The sequence below is a fragment of the Platichthys flesus genome, chromosome 20 (assembly GCF_949316205.1).
Source record: "Platichthys flesus chromosome 20, fPlaFle2.1, whole genome shotgun sequence".
In the NCBI taxonomy this organism is placed as follows: domain Eukaryota; kingdom Metazoa; phylum Chordata; class Actinopteri; order Pleuronectiformes; family Pleuronectidae; genus Platichthys; species Platichthys flesus.
The window spans coordinates 1687047-1703445 of NC_084964.1; the positions used below are offsets into that span (position 1 = coordinate 1687047).

The window sequence follows — 16399 nt, forward strand, 5'->3', positions numbered from 1 at the left end:
TACTTCTCATGAAACATATTTCTTGCATTCTAACATTTCTATTGTGATGGGAAGTTATTTGGAAGAAGCGCCAGCTCAGTTCGGTAGAGCAGTGATTCTCAAATTGGGGTATGCGTACCCCTGGGGGTACTTGAAGGTACTCCAGGGGGTACTTGAGATTTTTTTTAAATATATTTAAAATAAGCATCCATTCAAAAATCCTTGAAAAATTGTTATTTAACATATATTCAATAAAATATAAGTGTAAGTTCATGAACTAAATTTTATATTCAGTAGGCTTTTCAATTTAATTATCCTAAAAAAACAGAGTCTCCCCCATACCGATGGTTTGACCCAACCTGGCACACGCCACCTGTCATCACCTGTCATCACCTGCCTTGAAAACTTCAAAAATGGAGTCGAGTTGAAGTGCAGCAGCAATGCTGCTGAAACACGGAGGGACAAGTACCAAAGATGGCGAAACCAGAGCAGAGAGCCTTCTCTAAACAACACCGTGAGAGCTAGTGCTTCTTCGGAGGGGCGCTAAAATGGAAAAGTTTTCCGTTGTGAAGGTAATGATTCATAACAATAAGTCTGCGTCTCTACCGGTACCCTTTCAAAATAAAAGCATGTAATACAAAAGCGGAAATTAAATTGTATGACCCTAAAGCGAGCAAATATGTCACAATAAAATAACAGAAAGACACTTCAATAATATTAACAATAACATAGATTGGGTTATTTACACTTTATGTTTTTTCTGTGGGGAGAGATTAGCCAGCAGTGGCATTAAGCCACCACATCTTCAGCGGTATCTCCAGACAAAACATGAAAGTCATGTTGGTAAGCCACCTGAGTTTTTTAAGAGGAAACTTTCTGAATTCAGGTCATCTCAAGACACGATGCGAAAAGCCTCCCCAAAACCCGGAAACAAGCTACCTGTCAGTATTCTTTTCAATCCTTAAAGAAGATATTTTAAGATGATGAATATTAAAAAAATATGTTTTGAGCTAATCTTTTATTTAAAACTAAGTTAATGATTTATTTTTTGGGAAGAAGTGTTTAGCTATAATTAAGTTCATGAGTTCAGTTTGAGAACATATCTTTATTATGATCCCAAAAGAGGTCACTTTAAGTTGATAATTATTTTGAGGTGCACAAATCTTTATTTATATTGAGATAATAATAAAAGTCTTTAGTTATTTTATATCTTTTTATTTCGTAATAGTTCAAGAGAGACCACTACAAATGAGCAATGTTATGGACATTGATGGAGTTTTAAATTTGAATGTGTCTAGTTACAAGGCTTAATACATCACATTACATCTTTCTTTCAACCAAAAATACTTTGCGCTGGTTAGGGGGTACTCGGCAGAATTTTTTCTTCGAAGGGGGTACTTCACTGAAAAAAGGTTGAGAACCACTGCGGTAGAGCATGACACTTTTAATCTCAGGGTCGTGGGTTCGAGCCCCACGTTGGGCTATGGAGATTTTAAGGTTAGGAATTGAGCACCAGCATGCAGATCAAAGTCTTATCTTAAAAGACTCCTTATTAAAGGATACTTCAGCGCAAATACATTCCATAGAGTTCACACACACCAAGCAAAAATCAACGTCTGATCAGAAAATTATATATATATTGAACCCATCAATTTGTCTAGATTATCTAGCTTAACTATAATGGAAAACTGCAAGAGATTGAATCCCTAACCAATGACAAGCGTGTGTTTGATCTTCTTGCGAAAGAATTGGACAACATGGTTCAGGCGGTTTTTGTTCACGTAACTTGTGGTCAAAAATATTAAAGATAAAACTTATTCTGTAAACTGATCATTACCTCAGACCTAGGTTGTTTTCATACAAGAGGGTTTTACTTCTCATGAAACATATTTCTTGCATTCTAACATTTCTATTGTGATGGGAAGTTATTTGGAAGAAGCGCCAGCTCAGTTTGATAGAGCATGACACTTTTAATCTCAGGGTCGTGGGTTCGAGCCCCACGTTGGGCTATGGAGCTTTTGAGATTCGGAATTGAGCACCAGCATGCAGATCAAAGTCTTAGCTTAAAAGACTCCTTATTAAAGGATACTTCAGAGAAAATACATTCCATAGAGTTCACACACACCAAGCAAACATCAACGGATGATCAGAAAATTATATATATATTGAACCCATCAAATTGTCTAGATTTTCTAGCCTTACTAGAATGGAAAACTGCAAGAGATTGAATCCCTAACCAATGACAAGCGTTGGTTTGATCTTCTTGCGAAATAATTGGACAACATGGTTCAGGTTGTTTTTGTTCACGGAACTTGTGCTCAAAAACATTAAAGGTAAAATGTATTCTGTAAACTGATCATTACCTCAGACCTAGGTTGTTTTCATACAAGAGGGTTTTACTTGTCATGAAACATATTTCTTGCATTCTAACATTTCTATTGTGATGGGAAGTTATGAGGAAGAAGCCCGGCTAGCTCATTTCGGTAGAGCATGAGACTCTTAATCTCAGGGTCGTGGTTTCGAGCCCCACGTTGGGCTATGGAGCTTTTGAGATTCGGAATTGAGCACCAGCATGCAGAGCAAAGTCTTAGCTTAAAAGACTCCTTATTAAAGGATACTTCAGAGCAAATACATTCCATAGAGTTCACACACACCAAGCAAACATCAACGGCTGATCAGAAAATTATATATATACTGAACCCATCAATTTGTCTAGATTATCTAGCTTAACTAGAATGGAAAACTGCAAGAGATTGAATCCCTAACCAATGACAAGCGTTGGTTTGGTCTTCTTGCGAAAGAATTGGACAACATGGTTCAGGGTGTTTTTGTTCACGGAACTTGTGCTGAAAACATTAAAGGTAAAACTTATTCTGTAATCTGATCATTATCTCAGACCTATGTTGTTTTCATACAAGAGGGTTTTACTTGTCATGAAACATATTTCTTGCATTCTAACATTTCTATTGTGATGGGAAGTTATAAGGAAGAAGCCCGGCTAGCTCAGTTCGGTAGAGCATGAGACTCTTAATTTCAGGGTCGTGGTTTCGAGACCCACGTTGGGCTATGGAGCTTTTGAGATTCGGAATTGAGCACCAGCATGCAGATCAAAGTCTTAGCTTAAAAGACTCCTTATTAAAGGATACTTCAGAGCAAATACATTCCATAGAGTTCACACACACCAAGCAAACATCAACGAATGATCAGAAAATTATATATATACTGAACCCATCAATTTGTCTAGATTATATAGCTTAACTAGAATGGAAAACTGCAAGAGATTGAATCCCTAACCAATGACAAGCGTTGGTTTGGTCTTCTTGCGAAAGAATTGGACAACATGGTTCAGGGTGTTTTTGTTCACGGAACTTGTGCTGAAAACATTAAAGGTAAAATTTATTCTGTAATCTCATCATTATCTCAGACCTAGGTTGTTTTCATACAAGAGGGTTTTACTTCTCATGAAACATATTTCTTGCATTCTAACATTTCTATTGTGATGGGAAGTTATAAGGAAGAAGCCCGGCTAGCTCAGTTCGGTAGAGCATGAGACTCTTAATTTCAGGGTCGTGGTTTCGAGACCCACGTTGGGCTATGGAGCTTTTGAGATTCGGAATTGAGCACCAGCATGCAGATCAAAGTCTTATCTTAAAAGACTCCTTATTAAAGGATACTTCAGAGCAAATACATTCCATAGAGTTCACATACACCAAGCAAACATCAACGAATGATCAGAAAATTATATATATACTGAACCCATCAATTTGTCTAGATTATCTAGCTTAACTAGAATGGAAAACTGCAAGAGATTGAATCCCTAACCAATGACAAGCGTTGGTTTGGTCTTCTTGCGAAAGAATTGGACAACATGGTTCAGGGTGTTTTTGTTCACGGAACTTGTGCTGAAAACATTAAAGGTAAAATTTATTCTGTAATCTGATCATTATCTCAGACCTATGTTGTTTTCATACAAGAGGGTTTTACTTGTCATGAAACATATTTCTTGCATTCTAACATTTCTATTGTGATGGGAAGTTATAAGGAAGAAGCCCGGCTAGCTCAGTTCGGTAGAGCATGAGACTCTTAATTTCAGGGTCGTGGTTTCGAGCCCCACGTTGGGCTATGGAGCTTTTGAGATTCGGAATTGAGCACCAGCATGCAGATCAAAGTCTTAGCTTAAAAGACTCCTTATTAAAGGATACTTCAGAGCAAATACAGTCCATAGAGTTCACACACACCAAGCAAACATCAACGGCTGATCAGAAAATTATATATATATTGAACCCATCAATTTGTCTAGATTATCTAGTTTAACTAGAATGGAAAACTGCAAGAGATTGAATCCCTAACCAATGACAAGCGTCGGTTTGATCTTCTTGCGAAATAATTGGACAACATGGTTCAGGGTGTTTTTGTTCACGGAACTTGTGCTGAAAACATGAAAGATAAAATTTATTCTGTAATCTCATCATTATCTCAGACCTAGGTTGTTTTCATACAAGAGGGTTTTACTTCTCATGAAACATATTTCTTGCATTCTAACATTTCTATTGTGATGGGAAGTTATGAGGAAGAAGCCCGGCCAGCTCAGCTCGGTAGAGCATGAGACTCTTAATCTCAGGGTCGTGGTTTCGAGCCCCACGTTGGGCTATGGAGATTTTAAGGTTAGGAATTGAGCACCAGCATGCAGATCAAAGTCTTATCTTAAAAGACTCCTTATTAAAGGATACTTCAGAGCAAATACATTCCATAGAGTTCACACACACCAAGCAAACATCAACGAATGATCAGAAAATTATATATATACTGAACCCATCAATTTGTCTAGATTATCTAGCTTAACTAGAATGGAAAACTGCAAGAGATTGAATCCCTAACCAATGACAAGCGTTGGTTTGGTCTTCTTGCGAAAGAATTGGACAACATGGTTCAGGGTGTTTTTGTTCACGGAACTTGTGCTGAAAACATTAAAGGTAAAATTTATTCTGTAATCTGATCATTATCTCAGACCTATGTTGTTTTCATACAAGAGGGTTTTACTTGTCATGAAACATATTTCTTGCATTCTAACATTTCTATTGTGATGGGAAGTTATAAGGAAGAAGCCCGGCTAGCTCAGTTCGGTAGAGCATGAGACTCTTAATTTCAGGGTCGTGGTTTCGAGCCCCACGTTGGGCTATGGAGCTTTTGAGATTCGGAATTGAGCACCAGCATGCAGATCAAAGTCTTAGCTTAAAAGACTCCTTATTAAAGGATACTTCAGAGAAAATACATTCCATAGAGTTCACACACACCAAGCAAACATCAACGGCTGATCAGAAAATTATATATATATTGAACCCATCAATTTGTCTAGATTATCTAGCTTAACTAGAATGGAAAACTGCAAGAGATTGAATCCCTAACCAATGACAAGCGTGTGTTTGATCTTCTTGCGAAAGAATTGGACAACATGGTTCAGGCGGTTTTTGTTCACAGAACTTGTGCTCAAAAATATTAAATGTAAAACATATTGTGTAATCTCATCATCATCTCAGACCTAGGTTGTTTTCATACAAGAAGGTTTTACTTCTCATGAAACATATTTCTTGCATTCTAACATTTCTATTGTGATGGGAAGTTATTTGGAAGAAGCGCCAGCTATGTTCGGTAGAGCATGACACTTTTAATCTCAGGGTTGTGGGTTCGAGCCCCACGTTGGGCTTTGGAGATTTTAAGGTTAGGAATTGAGCACCAGCATGCAGATCAAAGTCTTAGCTTAAAAGACTCCTTATTAAAGGATACTTCAGAGCAAATACATTCCATAGAGTTCGCAAACATCAACGGCTCATCAGAATATTATATATTTATTAAACCCATCAATTTGTCTAGATTATATAGCTAAACTAGAATCGAAAACTGCAAGAGATTGAATCCCAAACCAATGACAAGCGTGTGTTTGATCTTCTTGCGAAAGAATTGGACAACATGGTTCAGGCAGTTTTTGTTCACGGAACTTGTGCTCAAAAATATTAAAGGTAAAACTTATTCGGTAATCGCATCATTATCTCAGACCTAGGTTGTTTTCATACAAGAGGGTTTTACTTCTCATGAAACATATTTCTTGCATTCTAACATTTCTATTATGATGGGAAGTTATTTGGAAGAAGCGCCAGCTCAGTTCGATAGAGCATGACACTCTTAATCTCAGGGTTGTGGGTTCAAGCCCCACGTTGGGCTATAGAGATTTTAAGTTAAGGAATTGAGCACCAGCATACAGATGCATGTCTTATCTTAAAAGACTCCTTATTAAAGGATACTAAAGAGAAAATACATTCCATAGAGTTCACATACACCAAGCAAACATCAACGAATGATCAGAAAATTATATATATACTGAACCCATCAATTTGTCTAGATTATCTAGCTTAACTAGAATGGAAAACTGCAAGAGATTGAATCCCTAACCAATGACAAGCGTTGGTTTGGTCTTCTTGCGAAAGAATTGGACAACATGGTTCAGGGTGTTTTTGTTCACGGAACTTGTGCTGAAAACATTAAAGGTAAAATTTATTCTGTAATCTGATCATTATCTCAGACCTATGTTGTTTTCATACAAGAGGGTTTTACTTGTCATGAAACATATTTCTTGCATTCTAACATTTCTATTGTGATGGGAAGTTATAAGGAAGAAGCCCGGCTAGCTCAGTTCGGTAGAGCATGAGACTCTTAATTTCAGGGTCGTGGTTTCGAGCCCCACGTTGGGCTATGGAGCTTTTGAGATTCGGAATTGAGCACCAGCATGCAGATCAAAGTCTTAGCTTAAAAGACTCCTTATTAAAGGATACTTCAGAGCAAATACAGTCCATAGAGTTCACACACACCAAGCAAACATCAACGGCTGATCAGAAAATTATATATATATTGAACCCATCAATTTGTCTAGATTATCTAGTTTAACTAGAATGGAAAACTGCAAGAGATTGAATCCCTAACCAATGACAAGCGTCGGTTTGATCTTCTTGCGAAATAATTGGACAACATGGTTCAGGGTGTTTTTGTTCACGGAACTTGTGCTGAAAACATGAAAGATAAAATTTATTCTGTAATCTCATCATTATCTCAGACCTAGGTTGTTTTCATACAAGAGGGTTTTACTTCTCATGAAACATATTTCTTGCATTCTAACATTTCTATTGTGATGGGAAGTTATGAGGAAGAAGCCCGGCCAGCTCAGCTCGGTAGAGCATGAGACTCTTAATCTCAGGGTCGTGGTTTCGAGCCCCACGTTGGGCTATGGAGATTTTAAGGTTAGGAATTGAGCACCAGCATGCAGATCAAAGTCTTATCTTAAAAGACTCCTTATTAAAGGATACTTCAGAGCAAATACATTCCATAGAGTTCACACACACCAAGCAAACATCAACGAATGATCAGAAAATTATATATATACTGAACCCATCAATTTGTCTAGATTATCTAGCTTAACTAGAATGGAAAACTGCAAGAGATTGAATCCCTAACCAATGACAAGCGTTGGTTTGGTCTTCTTGCGAAAGAATTGGACAACATGGTTCAGGGTGTTTTTGTTCACGGAACTTGTGCTGAAAACATTAAAGGTAAAATTTATTCTGTAATCTGATCATTATCTCAGACCTATGTTGTTTTCATACAAGAGGGTTTTACTTGTCATGAAACATATTTCTTGCATTCTAACATTTCTATTGTGATGGGAAGTTATAAGGAAGAAGCCCGGCTAGCTCAGTTCGGTAGAGCATGAGACTCTTAATTTCAGGGTCGTGGTTTCGAGCCCCACGTTGGGCTATGGAGCTTTTGAGATTCGGAATTGAGCACCAGCATGCAGATCAAAGTCTTAGCTTAAAAGACTCCTTATTAAAGGATACTTCAGAGAAAATACATTCCATAGAGTTCACACACACCAAGCAAACATCAACGGCTGATCAGAAAATTATATATATATTGAACCCATCAATTTGTCTAGATTATCTAGCTTAACTAGAATGGAAAACTGCAAGAGATTGAATCCCTAACCAATGACAAGCGTGTGTTTGATCTTCTTGCGAAAGAATTGGACAACATGGTTCAGGCGGTTTTTGTTCACAGAACTTGTGCTCAAAAATATTAAATGTAAAACATATTGTGTAATCTCATCATCATCTCAGACCTAGGTTGTTTTCATACAAGAAGGTTTTACTTCTCATGAAACATATTTCTTGCATTCTAACATTTCTATTGTGATGGGAAGTTATTTGGAAGAAGCGCCAGCTCAGTTCGGTAGAGCATGACACTTTTAAACTCAGGGTTGTGGGTTCGAGCCCCACGTTGGGCTTTGGAGATTTTAAGGTTAGGAATTGAGCACCAGCATGCAGATCAAAGTCTTAGCTTAAAAGACTCCTTATTAAAGGATACTTCAGAGCAAATACATTCCATAGAGTTCGCAAACATCAACGGCTCATCAGAATATTATATATTTATTAAACCCATCAATTTGTCTAGAATATATAGCTAAACTAGAATCGAAAACTGCAAGAGATTGAATCCCAAACCAATGACAAGCGTGTGTTTGATCTTCTTGCGAAAGAATTGGACAACATGGTTCAGGCAGTTTTTGTTCACGGAACTTGTGCTCAAAAATATTAAAGGTAAAACTTATTCGGTAATCGCATCATTATCTCAGACCTAGGTTGTTTTCATACAAGAGGGTTTTACTTCTCATGAAACATATTTCTTGCATTCTAACATTTCTATTATGATGGGAAGTTATTTGGAAGAAGCGCCAGCTCAGTTCGATAGAGCATGACACTCTTAATCTCAGGGTTGTGGGTTCAAGCCCCACGTTGGGCTATAGAGATTTTAAGTTAAGGAATTGAGCACCAGCATACAGATGAATGTCTTATCTTAAAAGACTCCTTATTAAAGGATACTAAAGAGAAAATACATTCCATAGAGTTCACACACACCAAGCAAACATCAACGGCTGATCAGATAATTATATATATATTGAACCCATCAATTTTTCTAGATTTTCTAGCCTAACTAGAATGGAAAACTGCAAGAGATTGAATCCCTAACCAATGACAAGCGTTGGTTTGATCTTCTTGCGAAATAATTGGACAACATGGTTCAGGTTGTTTTTCTTCACGGAACTTGTGCTCAAAAACATTAAAGGTAAAATGTATTCTGTAATCTGATCATTATCTCAGACCTAGGTTGTTTTCATACAAGAGGGTTTTACTTGTCATGAAACATATTTCTTGCATTCTAACATTTCTATTGTGATGGGAAGTTATAAGGAAGAAGCCCGGCTATCTCAGTTCGGTAGAGCATGAGACTCTTAATTTCAGGGTCGTGGTTTCGAGCCCCACGTTGGGCTATGGAGCTTTTGAGATTCGGGATTGAGCACCAGCATGCAGATCAAAGTCTTAGCTTAAAAGACTCCTTATTAAAGGATACTTCAGAGCAAATACATTCCATAGAGTTCACACACACCGAGCAAACATCAACGGCTGATCAGAATATATTATATATATTAAACCCATCAATTTGTCTAGATTATATAGCTAAACTAGAATGGAAAACTGCAAGAGATTGAACCCCTAACCAATGACAAGCGTGTGTTTGATCTTCTTGCGAAAGAATTGGACAACATGGTTCAGGCGGTTTTTGTTCACGGAACTTGTGCTGAAAACATGAAAGGTAAAACTTATTCTGTAATCTCATCATTATCTCTGACCTAGGTTGTTTTCATACAAGAGGGTTTTACTTCTCATGAAACATATTTCTTGCATTCTAACATTTCTATTGTGATGGGAAGTTACAAGGAAGAAGCCCGGCTAGCTCAGTTCGGTAGAGCATGAGACTCTTAATTTCAGGGTCGTGGTTTCGAGCCCCACGTTGGGCTATGGAGCTTTTGAGATTCGGAATTGAGCACCAGCATGCAGATCAAAGTCTTAGCTTAAAAGACTCCTTATTAAAGGATACTTCAGAGCAAATACATTCCATAGAGTTCACACACACCAAGCAAACATCAACGGCTGATCAGAAAATTATATATATATTGAACCCATCAATTTGTCTAGATTATCTAGTTTAACTAGAATGGAAAACTGCAAGAGATTGAATCCCTAACCAATGACAAGCGTCGGTTTGATCTTCTTGCGAAATAATTGGACAACATGGTTCAGGGTGTTTTTGTTCACGGAACTTGTGCTGAAAACATGAAAGATAAAATTTATTCTGTAATCTCATCATTATCTCAGACCTAGGTTGTTTTCATACAAGAGGGTTTTACTTCTCATGAAACATATTTCTTGCATTCTAACATTTCTATTGTGATGGGAAGTTATGAGAGAAGCCCGGCCAGCTCAGTTCGGTAGAGCATGAGACTCTTAATCTCAGGGTCGTGGTTTCGAGCCCCACGTTGGGCTATGGAGATTTTGAGATTCTGAATTGAGCACCAGCATGCAGATCAAAGTCTTAGCTTAAAAGACTCCTTATTAAAGGATACTACAGAGCAAATACATTCCATAGAGTTCACACACACCAAGCAAACATCAACGGCTGATCAGAATATTATATACATATTAAACCCATCAATTTGTCTAGATTATTTAGCTTAACTAGAATGGAAAACTGCAAGAGATTGAATCCCTAACCAATGACAAGCGTTGGTTTGGTCTTCTTGCGAAAGAATTGGACAACATGGTTCAGGGTGTTTTTGTTCACGGAACTTGTGCTGAAAACATTAAAGGTAAAACTTATTCTGTAATCTGATCATTATCTCAGACCTAGGTTGTTTTCATACAAGAGGGTTTTACTTCTCATGAAACATATTTCTTGCATTCTAACATTTCTTTTGTGATGGGAAGTTATAAGGAAAATGCCAGGCTAGCTCAGTTCGGTAGAGCATGAGACTCTTAATCTCAGGGTGTGGTTTCGAGCCCCACGTTGGGCTATGGAGCTTTTGAGATTCGGAATTGAGCACCAGCATGCAGATCAAAGTCTTAGCTTAAAAGACTCCTTATTAAAGGATACTACAGAGCAAATACATTCCATAGAGTTCACACACACCAAGCAAACATCAACGGCTGATCAGAATATTATATACATATTAAACCCATCAATTTGTCTAGATTATATAGCTAAACTACAATGGAAAACTGCAAGAGATTGAATCCCTAACCAATGACAAGCTTGTGTTTGATCTTCTTGCGAAAGAATTGGACAACATGGTTCAGGCGGTTTTTGTTCACGGAACTTGTGCTCAAAAATATTAAAGGTAAAACTTATTCGGTAATCTCATCATTATCTCAGACCTATGTTGTTTTCATACAAGAGGGTTTTACTTGTCATGAAACATATTTCTTGCATTCTAACATTTCTATTGTGATGGGAAGTTATAAGGAAGAAGCCCGGCTAGCTCAGTTCGGTAGAGCATGAGACTCTTAATTTCAGGGTCGTGGTTTCGAGCCCCACGTTGGGCTACAGAGATTTTAAGTTAAGGAATTGAGCACCAGCATGCAGATCAAAGTCTTAGCTTAAAAGACTCCTTATTAAAGGATACTTCAGAGCAAATACATTCCATAGAGTTCACAAACACCAAGCAAACATCAACGGCTGATCAGAATATTATATATATATTAAACCCATCAATTTGTCTAGATTATATAGCTAAACTAGAATGGAAAACTGCAAGAGATTGAATCCCTAACCAATGACAAGCGTTTGTTTGATCTTCTTGCGAAAGAATTGGACAACATGGTTCAGGGTGTTTTTGTTCACGGAACTTGTGCTCAAAAATATTAAATGTAAAACTTATTCTGTAATCTCATCATTATCTCAGCCCTAGGTTGTTTTCATACAAGAAGGTTTTACTTCTCATGAAACATATTTCTTGCATTCTAACATTTCTATTGTGATGGGAAGTATAAGGAAGAAGCCCGGCTAGCTCAGTTCGGTAGAGCATTACACTTTTAATCTCAGGGTCGTGGGTTCGAGCCCCACGTTGGGCTATGGAGCTTTTGAGATTCGGAATTGAGCACCAGCATGCAGATCAAAGTCTTAGCTTAAAAGACTCCTTATTAAAGAATACTTCAGAGAAAATACATTCCATAGAGTTCACACACACCAAGCAAACATCAACGGCTGATCAGAAAATTATATATATACTGAACCCATCAATTTGTCTAGATTATCTAGCTTAACTAGAATGGAAAACTGCAAGAGATTGAATCCCTAACCAATGACAAGCGTTGGTTTGGTCTTCTTGCGAAAGAATTGGACAACATGGTTCAGGGTGTTTTTGTTCACGGAACTTGTGCTGAAAACATTAAAGGTAAAACTTATTCTGTAATATGATCATTATCTCAGACCTATGTTGTTTTCATACAAGAGGGTTTTACTTGTCATGAAACATATTTCTTGCATTCTAACATTTCTATTGTGATGGGAAGTTATAAGGAAGAAGCCCGGCTAGCTCAGATCGGTAGAGCATGAGACTCTTAATTTCAGGGTCGTGGTTTCGAGCCCCACGTTGGGCTATGGAGCTTTTGAGATTCGGAATTGAGCACCAGCATGCAGATCAAAGTCTTAGCTTAAAAGACTCCTTATTAAAGGCTACTTCAGAGCAAATACATTCCATAGAGTTCACACACCAAGCAAACATCAACGAATGATCAGAAAATTATATATATACTGAACCCATCAATTTGTCTAGATTATCTAGCTTAACTAGAATGGAAAACTGCAAGAGATTGAATCCCTAACCAATGAAAAGCGTTGGTTTGATCTTCTTGCGAAAGAATTGGACAACATGGTTCAGGGTGTTTTTGTTCACGGAACTTGTGCTCAAAAATATTAAATGTAAAACTTATTCTGTAATCTCATCATTATCTCAGACCTAGGTTGTTTTCATACAAGAAGGTTTTACTTCTCATGAAACATATTTCTTGCATTCTAACATTTCTATTATGATGGGAAGTTATTTGGAAGAAGCGCCAGCTCAGTTCGATAGAGCATGACACTCTTAATCTCAGGGTCGTGGGTTCGAGCCCCACGTTGGGCTACGGAGATTTTAAGGTTAGGAATTGAGCACCAGCATGCAGATGAAAGTCTTGGCTTAAAAGACTCCTTATTAAAGGAAACATCAGAGGATATACATTCCATAGGGTTCACACACACCAAGCAAACATCAACGGCTGATCAGAATATTATACATATATTAAACCCATCAATTTGTCTAGATTATATAGCTAAACTAGAATGGAAAACTGCAAGAGATTGAATCCCTAACCAATGACAAGCGTTGGTTTGGTCTTCTTGCGAAACAATTGGACAACATGGTTCAGGGTGTTTTTGTTCACGGAACTTGTGCTGAAAACATTAAAGGTAAAACTTATTCTGTAATCTGATCATTATCTCAGACCTAGGTTGTTTTCATACAAGAGGGTTTTACTTGTCATGAAACATATTTCTTGCATTCTAACATTTCTATTGTGATGTCAAGTTATAAGGAAGAAGCCCGGCTAGCTCAGTTCGGTAGAGCATGAGACTCTTAATCTCAGGGTCGTGGTTTCGAGCCCCACGTTGGTCTATGGAGCTTTTGAGATTCGGAATTGAGCACCAGCATGCAGAGCAAAGTCTTAGCTTAAAAGACTCCTTATTAAAGGATACTTCAGAGCAAATACATTCCATAGAGTTCACACACACCAAGCAAACATCAACGTCTGATCAGTAAATTATATATATATTGAACCCATCAATTTGACTAGATTATCTAGCCTAACTAGAATGGAAAACTGCAAGAGATTGAATCCCTAACCAATGACAAGCGTTGGTTGGATCTTCTTGCGAAATAATTGGACAACATGGTTCAGGTTGTTTTTGTTCACGGAACTTGTGCTCAAAAACATTAAAGGTAAAATGTATTCTGTAAACTGATCATTACCTCAGACCTAGGTTGTTTTCATACAAGAGGGTTTTACTTCTCATGAAACATATTTCTTGCATTCTAACATTTCTATTGTGATGGGAAGTTATAAGGAAGAAGCCCGGCTAGCTCAGTTCGGTAGAGCATGAGACTCTTAATCTCAGGGTCGTGTGTTCAAGCCCCACGTTGGGCTATGGAGCTTTTGAGATTCGGAATTGAGCACCAGCATGCAGATCAAAGTCTTAGCTTAAAAGACTCCTTATTAAAGGATACTTCAGAGCAAATACATTCCATAGAGTTCACAAACACCAAGCAAACATCAACGGCTGATCATCTCATCTCATCTCATTTTCATCCGCTTATCCGGGGTCGGGTCGCGGGGGGAGCAGCTCAAGCAGGGGGCCCCAGACTTCCCTTTCCCGGGCCACATTGACCAACTCTGACGGGGGGATCCCGAGGCGTTCCCAGGCCAGTGTTGAGATATAATCTCTCCACCTAGTCCTGGGTCTTCCCCGAGGTCTCCTCCCCACTGGACGTGCCTGAAACACCTCCCAAGGAAGGCGCCCAGTGGGCATCCTTACCAGATGCCCGAACCACCTCAGCTGACTCCTTTCTAAGTGAAGGAGCAGCGGCTCTAATCCGAGTTCCTCACGGATGGCTGAGCTTCTCACCCTATCCCTAAGGGATACGCCAGCCACCCTTCTGAGAAAACTCATCTTGGCCGCTTGTACCCGTGATCTCGTCCTTTCGGTCATCACCCAGCCCTCATGACCATAGGTGAGGATAGGAACGAAGATCGACCGGTAGATCGAGAGCTTTGCCTTGCGGCTCAGCTCTCTTTTCGTTACAACGGTGCGGTAAAGCGAACGCAATACCGCCCCCGCTGCTCCGATTCTCCGGCCAATCTCACGCTCCATAGTACCCTCACTCGCGAACAAGACCCCAAGGTACTTGAACTCCTTCACTTGGGCTAAGGACTCATTTCCTACCCGGAGTAAGCAATCCATCGGTTTCCTGCTAAGAGTCATGGCCTCAGATTTAGAGGTGCTGATCCTCATCCCAGCCGCTTCACACTTGGCCACCGGCCGATCCAGTGAGTGCTGAAGGTCACAGGCCGATGAGCCAATGAGGACCACGTCATCTGCAAAAAGCAGTGACGAGATCCTCAGACCACCGAACTGCAACCCCTCCCCACCCCGACTACGCCTCGATATCCTGTCCATGTATATCACAAACAGGATTGGTGACAAGGCGCAGCCCTGGCGGAGACCAGCATCCACTGAGAACGAAACTGACTGGCTGCCGAGGACGCGAACACAGCTCTCGCTTTGGGAGTACAGGGATTGGATGGCCCTGAGGATAGACCCCCTTACCCCATACTCCCGCAGCACCTCCCACAGTTTCTCCCGGGGGACCCGGTCATACGCCTTCTCCAGATCCACAAAACACATGTAGACCGGATGGGCATACTCCCAGGCCCCCTCCAGGATCCTTGCGAGAGTGAAGAGCTGGTCTGTAGTTCCACGTCCGGGGCGAAAACCGCATTGTTCCTCTTCAATCTGAGGTTCGACGATCGGCCGAACCCTCCTTTCCAGCACCTTGGAGTAGACTTTACCAGGGAGGCTGAGAAGTGTGATGCCCCGGTAATTGGCACACACTCTCTGGTCCCCCTTTTTGAACAGGGGAACCACCACCCCAGTTTGCCACTCCTTTGGCACTGTACCCGACTCCCACGCGATGTTGAATAGGCGTGTCAACCATGACAGCCCCTCAACACCCAGAGCCTTTAGCATTTCTGGCCGGATCTCATCAATCCCTGGGGCCTTGCCACTGCGGAGATGTTTGACCACCTCAGTGACCTCCACCAGGGAAATTGACGATGAAACACCATCAACCTCGAGCTCTGCCTCCAACATAGAGGGCGTGTTATTCGGATTCAGGAGTTCCTCAAAGTGTTCCTTCCAACGTCCGACAACCTCCTCAGTTGAGGTCAACAGAGTCCCATCCTTACTGTACACAGCTTGGATGGTTCCCCGTTTCCCCCTCCTGAGGTGCCGGATAGTCTTCCAGAAACACTTTGGTGCCGACCGAAAGTCCTTCTCCATGACCTCTCCGAACTTCTCCCACACCCGCTGCTTAGCCTCCGACACGGCAGCAGCTGCAGCCCTTCGGGCCTGTCGGTACCCTGCAACCGAGTCAGGAGTCCTCCAGGATATCATATCCCGGAAGGCCTCCTTCTTCAATCGGACGGCTTCCCTGACCACCGGTGTCCACCACGGTGTCCGAGGGTTACCGCCCCTTGAGGAGCCTAAGACCCTGAGGCCACAGCTAGCCGCCGCAGCTTCAGCAATGGAGGCTTTGAACACCGCCCACTCCGGCTCAATGCCCCCAACCTCCACAGGAATGCCAGAAAAACTCCGCCGGAGGTTTGAGTTGAAGATACCTAGGACGGGGGCCTCCTCCAGACGTTCCCAGTTCACCCGCACTACTCGT

General features: G+C 40.2%; 1 non-coding gene across 1 annotated transcript; it reads left to right on the forward strand.

Moving 5' to 3' along the window:
* Positions 1 to 11916: 11916 nt before the first annotated feature.
* On the forward strand, positions 11917 to 11990 carry trnak-uuu (transfer RNA lysine (anticodon UUU)). The gene has a single exon. It is a non-coding gene; the product is annotated as a tRNA-Lys (tRNA).
* The last annotated feature ends 4409 nt before the right edge of the window (positions 11991 to 16399 follow it).